The sequence below is a fragment of the Apodemus sylvaticus genome, chromosome 4 (genome assembly GCF_947179515.1).
Source record: "Apodemus sylvaticus chromosome 4, mApoSyl1.1, whole genome shotgun sequence".
NCBI classification, from domain to species: domain Eukaryota; kingdom Metazoa; phylum Chordata; class Mammalia; order Rodentia; family Muridae; genus Apodemus; species Apodemus sylvaticus.
This window is the reverse complement of record NC_067475.1, coordinates 40,458,209-40,465,719: the sequence shown is the minus strand read 5'-3', so window position 1 is coordinate 40,465,719 and position 7,511 is coordinate 40,458,209. Positions and strand designations below refer to the sequence as shown.

Below are 7,511 nucleotides of genomic sequence, written 5' to 3'. Positions count from 1 at the left end.
CAGTCCATGGAAATCTCCACGAGATAGTCTTAAAAAGATTTGACACCACTGGTTTACCATGACAAAGCCCCAACCAGTACTTTCAAAGTGGAAGAGAGCTGTGGTTCTCACAGCAGTAGAGCATGCCCAATGAGCATGTCCAGTGAGCATGCCCAGCCTAACACTGCCTCTCTCTCTCTTATTTATTTATTTATTTATTTATTTATTTATTTATTGCCGTGTTTCTGATCTGGGCACTAGCAGGACACTGAAGGCCCCGACCAGTGAATCAAGACCAGCAGATTCTCTTTGAGAATCTTTTTATTTTTTTTTTTTAAAACAGGATCCCACTCTATCCATGGCTAGCCTGGAACTCACAGAAATCCACTTATCTGTGTCTCACAAATGCTAGGATTAATAGTGTGCATCACCATACCCGGCCAGCCCCTGGCTCTTGGCAGAGGTAGGTGGACCAGGCAATATCTGACTGTTACATACCTGAAGTCAGAGAGGAAACTCACCAGGGTAGCTGTGCTTCAGGGATCCTACCTTCGGATCTGAAGGGACCAGAAGCCCAGATGCCAGCCACAGTGCATCCGCAACTGTACAGGACTGCCACATTACCAGTCTCCTAATATTTGTCCCAAAATTTCTAAACTACTTTTAAGTCACTAAGTCATGTGGTTCTGGGTTAATTGAGAAGGACCACCAGTGCTAGTGTGTGGCTGGTGAAGGTATAGATTCCTCTGAGAAAAGTCTATTGTTTTGGTAGCTGGTGGTGATGGTTTCATGGGGGAAAATATCCAAATTCATTCTGTGCAGTGCATATTAAATTCATTCAGCTTCCCACTTCCAATCATAACTTAAATAGAGAGGTGTAAAAAGGAAATACGCTAACTGGTGGTCACGAATGTTTCCCAGTGCCGTAGGTTCAGAATGACGATGAAGGATTCCAGAGTTGTCAGCAGGAAGTGTCAGCCTTCAGTTGTGAGCATGGGAAAAACCAGCCATTCCTTTATGGTATGTATGATTTATGTGGCGGTACCATACCTAACACTTAATTAACAAGAAGATGTCACTCGGGGACGGCGAGATGGCTCATCTGTTAAGAGCACTGGCTCTTCCAGAGGTCCTGAGTCCAATTCCCAGCAACCACGTGGTGACTCATGATCATCTATAATGGGGTTTGATGCCCTCTTCTGGTGTGCAAGGGTGGGTGCATGCAGACAGAACACTTACACACATAAGTAAATCTTTAAAAAAATAAAGAAAAAAGAAGATGTCACTCGCTAGTCACACCTGCTAGCTGGGTTTTCACATGTCGCACCATAGATGCACCCGGGGAAGGAAATACTTGCCTGGGGTAAGCCACCTGGTCTTTAATTAGAAATTAAGAGGAAGAAACAGGGTCCTGGCTACTGAGCTGTACCCTGTCACCAGCTGCTCCCCTTACAAATTCATTGAGGGTGTCTCTTCCAGTTCATGCCTAAAAATAGAGACTCCCAAGGCTTATAGGAGGGGCAGCCCAGTTCTATGGGCTTCTGGTTATGAGTGGGTTTCTTCCTGGCCAGGAAATACAAACACAGGTGGGTAGACACTTTGCCAAGGACTGTGGATGAGGCTGGAGTCAGGCTGGATGAGATGCTGTCACGGGGTTCACCGCGAATGAATACTGCTCACTTAGGCTGTAGAGACCGTGAATCACAGGAGCGGTCAGAGCCCATAACGGAGTTGGGAAGGAAGCAAGACTGAAGGAAGGACCAGGAAGGTGCAAAAGCCAGGGTGAGATCAAGGACTGTAAGTACTCTAAGCACCAAGGAAGAGGGCAGGATGGCAGAGCCAGAGCCTCAGGGAGTCCTGTTTCTCAACAGCGAGGCAACCGCGGGATGGAATAAGAGGGCCCAGTCAGAAGGCTATGGCAGTAACCAATCATAAAACTGGTGACTTCCTAGGGGGAGACAGGACGGTAACACCCATAACATGCAAGTGGGCACTATAAGACCAGGTACCCAGGCCGAGCTCAGAATGGGTTTCACTGGAAGCATTCACACCGTCATGCTTGGCAGAAGCAGGCTTTCGCTTATTAGAGGGCCAACTGTTAAATCTTGCCAGGTATGGTGACAGGGCCTGTAACTCTAGCCCTCAGGAGACTGAGGCAGGGTAATTACCACGAGTTAGGGGCCAGCCTGGGCAACGTAAGTAGTCGAAGCCTAGCCTGGGCTACGAAGCAAGGCCTTGTCTTAGATTGTTAAATATTTACTAGTGCGCCACTGGGGGTTTGCATGTGTAGGCAGGTGAGTGAATGAGTTGAGAGAGAGAGAGAGAGAGAGAGAGAGAGAGAGAGAGAGAGGCAAGAACAGGAAAATGAGGGCTCATTGCTTGAAAGAATAGAATTTGAAGTCTAGGGCTTTGAGTGTAAACCTCTCTGGGCCTTAGTTTCCAGCTTCCTATGGTACTCAAACCCCATCTGAAGAGCCCTTAGGTTGACCCCTCTTCCTCTGCCCTAGCTCAGACATCACTGTCTCCCCAATCCATCTCCCTTTCTGCTCTGTCTCTTGCCCTCTTCAGTCTACTCTCAACACTGCAGAGCATGTTCTAAAAGACATTGCTAATAAATACATTAATAAATTAATAATAATAATAATAATAGCTGCAGACATGCCTTCTCTCTGCCTACCTTTCTTAGTAGAGTCCTGTCCCCACCCCCATGCCTACCTTCCACCCGCCTGACCTGCTCCTGGGCCACCAGTCTGTCCCAGTCCGGCACCTGCTGTGTATGACCGCTCTCTGGTTCTACCCACCTGCCTACCATCATGTATTAGCTTTTTGTTCTTTCTTACCTTATCGTCTTACCTTAATGTCCTTATCATCTCCGTCCCAATAGCCTGAGGACAGGCATTTCTCTCATCCTCTCTGAATCATTTAGTGTAGGAGTTGGTGTCTTGTGGCTTTTCTTTTCTTAAGATTTATTATTAGATGTAAGTACGCTGTAGCTGTCTTCAGACACACCAGAAGAGGGCGTCAGATCTCATTACGGATGGTTATGAGCCACCACATGGTTGCTGGGATTTGAACTCAGGATCTCTGGAAGAGCAGTTAGTGCTCTTAACCACTGAGCCAGCTCACCAGCCTGTCTTATGGCTTTTCAACAGACATTTCTTATTCGATCAACGAAGTGCTTGATTGACACACGTGGAATGAAAAGTGAGGAGGATGGAGTAAGCTGAAAAGAGCAGAAGTTAGTCACAGAGTCCCTCAGTGCCCAGCTGCCCATGCGACTGTCACCGCACATCTCAGTGCTGCGGGCTGCCCATGCGACTGTCCCGGCACATCTTAGTGCTGCGGGCTGCCCATGCGACTGTCCCGGCACATCTCAGTGCTGCGGGCTGCCCATGCGACTGTCCCGGTACATCTCAGTGCTACAGGCTGCCCATGCGACTGTCACCGCACATCTCAGTGCTGCGGGCTGCCCATGCGACTGTCCCGGCACATCTCAGTGCTGCGGGCTGCCCATGTGACTGTCACCACACATCTCAGTGCTGCGGGCTGCCCATGCGACTGTCCCGGCACATCTCAGTGCTGCGGGCTGCCCATGTGACTGTCACCGCACATCTCAGTGCTGCGGGCTGCCCATGCGACTGTCACCGCACATCTCAGTGCTGTGGGCTGCCCATGCGACTGTCACCGCACATCTCAGTGCTGCGGGATGCCCATGCGACTGTCACCGCACATCTCAGTGCTGCGGGCTGCCCATGCGACTGTCACCGCACATCTCAGTGCTGTGGGCTGCCCATGCGACTGTCACCGCACATCTCAGTGCTGTGGGCTGCCCATGCGACTGTCCCAGCACATCTCAGTGCTGCGGGCTGCCCATGCGACTGTCACCGCACATCTCAGTGCTGCGGGATGCCCATGCGACTGTCCCGGCACATCTCAGTGCCCAGGTTGCCCATGCGACTGTCACCGCACATCTCAGTGCTGCGGGCTGCCCATGCGACTGTCCCGGTACATCTCAGTGCTACAGGCTGCCCATGCGACTGTCACCGCACATCTCAGTGCTGCGGGCTGCCCATGCGACTGTCACCACACATCTCAGTGCTGCGGGCTGCCCATGCGACTGTCCCGGCACATCTCAGTGCTGCGGGCTGCCCATGCGACTGTCACCGCACATCTCAGTGCTGCGGGCTGCCCATGTGACTGTCACCGCACATCTCAGTGCTGCGGGCTGCCCATGCGACTGTCACCGCACATCTCAGTGCTGCGGGATGCCCATGCGACTGTCCCGGCACATCTCTGGCACAGACACTTTCCAGCCAGGCTCTGCTTCTAATCTTTCTGGGTGTCTAACCAACGGGGAGCCCTCAGCTAGGCATTGGTTAGGAAATTAGCCAGACACTGTTGGGTTAAAGCCTCTGTTGTTTTTTTCATGAAGGGTAGAGAAAGAGAACTCTTTCCTGTATTTACTGTGCCAGGCTTTGGGGCTTTCGGCGCCTTCCTGTTATCATAATGACTCTTTGTTGGTGGCTCTCCAGAGGAGTGGGGCAACATTTCACCCTCGGCCACACTTTGGACACTGCCGGGAGCAGGCTAACTGTGCCACAGGCTGCGGGTTACATCAGCTTCTTTGACTCTGTGAGGTTAGTTTGGAGATGATGGCCGGCTGGGGTGATATCTAGTTCTGCAGAATGGTGTTTGGGAGAAGAACAGAGGGGTTATTCTGAGAGCGCTCTTGATGGGAGCCTCAGGCCGAGAACCTTCCTCAGTTCACCTGCCCACAGCCATGCCTGCAAGTGTCTTGGCTTGAGAAGCGAGGGCTGTGTAGGCCCAGACCTTTGTCCCATCCTGTTCTTTGTACACCTCCGCTCGGTCACCACCTACGGCTCCCTTTCCCTAAAGGATGGACGGACAAAGAGAGGTGGTAGTGATACCCAGAGGGCAAGCAAATAGCAAAAAGCCAAACTAGACTCAATTAAGATCAGGATTGTCTGTCTTATTTGAGCTACTTCCCAAATAGCCTCTTAGCCTATCTAGATTCTCCTCCTGGCCTTCAAACAAGCCAGTTTGGTTCCATCCCCCAAGAGCACCAGGTCACCTTCTGTGGCCATGTGCTCCCCACAGCCTCAGCAGATGCCTTTCCTCTTCTAGACAACAGTATGACTTCTCTTCTTCCCAGTCTCTATTCCTCAGATTAGGACAAGGGGAGATCTAGAGCAGCAGAGGAGGAGGCCCCATCCCATATCCCACTTTCCCTGTTTTCTTTCAGGAGCAGAGATTGTCTCCCTTCAGAGCCAAGGCACTTATTCCTCCCAACCCCTCCCCACCCCGTGCTGGCTAGTTTTATGTCAACTTAACATAAGCCAGAGTCACCTTAGAGGAGGAAACCTCAGTTAAGAAAATGCCTCCGTAAGATCAGACTGTGGGTGCCTGTAGTGCATTTTCTTAATAGGTGATTGATGGGGGAGTTCCCAGGCTGTTGTGAGTGATACTATCCCTGGGTTGGTGGTCCTAGATTCTCTCCATCCCACCCTCCCTCTATCCCACCCTCCCTCCATCCCACCCTCACTCTATCCCACCCTCCTTCCATCCCTCTTTCCTTCCTCCCTCCCTCTCCCTCTCTCTTCCTCCCTCTCTTTCTCTCTCCTTCCCTTCCTCCCTCCTTCTTTAAAAAAAAACAGACTGAGAAAAATACAGAGAGCAAGCTAGTAAGCAGCACCCCTGTATCAGCTCCCACCTCTAGGTTCCTGCCTCTGGGTTCCTGCCTCTGGGTTCCTACCTCTGGGTTCCTTCTCTAAATGATAACAATGATAAACTGTTATATGGAAGTATGAATGAAATAAACCGTTTCTTCCTTAAGTTATTTTTGGTCATGGTGTTTCATATCAGTGAAGAACCCCTGAGATACCCCTGACTACAGGAAGACTGAATGATTTCCAGCAAGGACACCTATTTAGGGCCACTTGACTTCAGAGATTCCTTTTTTTTTTTCTTTTGGTTTTTCAAGACAGGGTTTCTCTGTGTAGCCCTGGCTGTCCTGGAACTTACTCTGTAGACTAGGCTGGCCTCGAACTCAGAAATCCGCCTGCCTCTGCCTCCCAAGTGCTACCACTGCCTGGCGACTTCAGAGATTCCTGTGGGGTCATTTGCGGTCTCTGACATGCTGCTTGATGCAAGGTTAAGGTATCCAAGCCCACTGTCACCCCTTCCAGTGACATTTCTAAGAATTTATGCAAACATAGCACTTGAGTGTGACTCTTCTCAAAGTCTGTGTCTCACAGAAGCAGCCCTCTCAGAGAATGGGCGGGTGTGACTCTTGACTGTCTCTGAGCCTAGGACTCTTGCACTAGATTGTCCAAACCTGCCTGTAGCCACACCCTACTTGAGCTTCCTGGTGAGTGCCATGATTAAAATCATGGAAGAGTCTTGGTGGCCACTGAGGGAGAAGATCTTAGTGTTCAGGCTACTCTGTGCACTAGGCAGGGAACTGGCTTTAGGAGACACCATGTAGGGGACATCGTGTGTCCAAGAGCCTGATAATAAGTTGAAAGAATGACTCGGGGGTGGGGGGTGGGGTGGGGGGTGGGGTGGGATGGGGTGGGGGGGGTGAGGGGGAGAAGACTGACCTCTGAAGGAAGCTTCCCTTGTCTCCTTCCTCCTGAAGGACAAGAGAGAAAGGAAGGTACAGTGCCTTCTGAGAAGGTTGACTTTTATTAGATGGTTTGCCAAACTACAAAAGCTGCCCTGTTCCTATCGGCCATGCAAACATACCTCACAGGACATTACTTTCATCCACATTGAAGTCAGCCATGAAATTATGCAGTTAGACTCCTACCAACGCCCAAAGAATGTGCTCTTCCACAGGGCTTAAGTGTGGTTTCCAGCACCCGTGTTACACAATTGGCTATAAAGTCAGCTCCAGGGTGATTCGGCATCTCTGGCCTCCAAAGGCACATGAACTCATGTGTGTGCTCATAGCTGTCTCCACCCCAACACGTAAAATAAGTAAAACTGGAAAAGATACTAGAGAGTTATTATAGGCACCATTCCTCTGTTGGAGACCAGGGGTAAGAGGGGTACCTGCCTTGGGTAGACCTGCCTTGCTTTGGCTTGCTTTGTCTCCTAGGCCCATAGCTATCTGTTGCTTTTGGAAGACCTGCAGGTCCTGCCAGTCCCTCTGCAACCTGAAAGAGGCTAATCTGGTAAAGCATAGCGTCTCTGCCTCTCTCTCCTTCTGAGGAGCTCCAGAGTATACATTTTTGAAAGGGCAGGTGCTCATGCATGTAGGACTAACTTGTATACAGTATTTGATATAGCAATTGTCACCATCAAAGCCTGTCTCTTGAGTACTGTGTGTACCCAAACTTATTCCAGTCTTTTTCAGAGGCTGTGCCTGGGCATTCACTGGAATGGACCTTATGGGAGAAGGACAATGGGTAAAGAGATACTTCTGTCCAAATGATAAATTACCTCTTGGGAGCTAACCAAATCAATCCTAGTAGTTTTTGTTAATGTGTTTGTTTAAAAACAATTTGCAA

General features: G+C 50.1%; 1 non-coding gene across 1 annotated transcript; it reads right to left on the bottom strand.

Moving 5' to 3' along the window:
• Positions 1-216: 216 nt before the first annotated feature.
• Positions 217-331, bottom strand: LOC127683872 (small nucleolar RNA SNORA3/SNORA45 family). Its single transcript, XR_007977658.1, has one exon. It is a non-coding gene; the product is annotated as a small nucleolar RNA SNORA3/SNORA45 family (small nucleolar RNA).
• Positions 332-7,511: the final 7,180 nt, after the last annotated feature.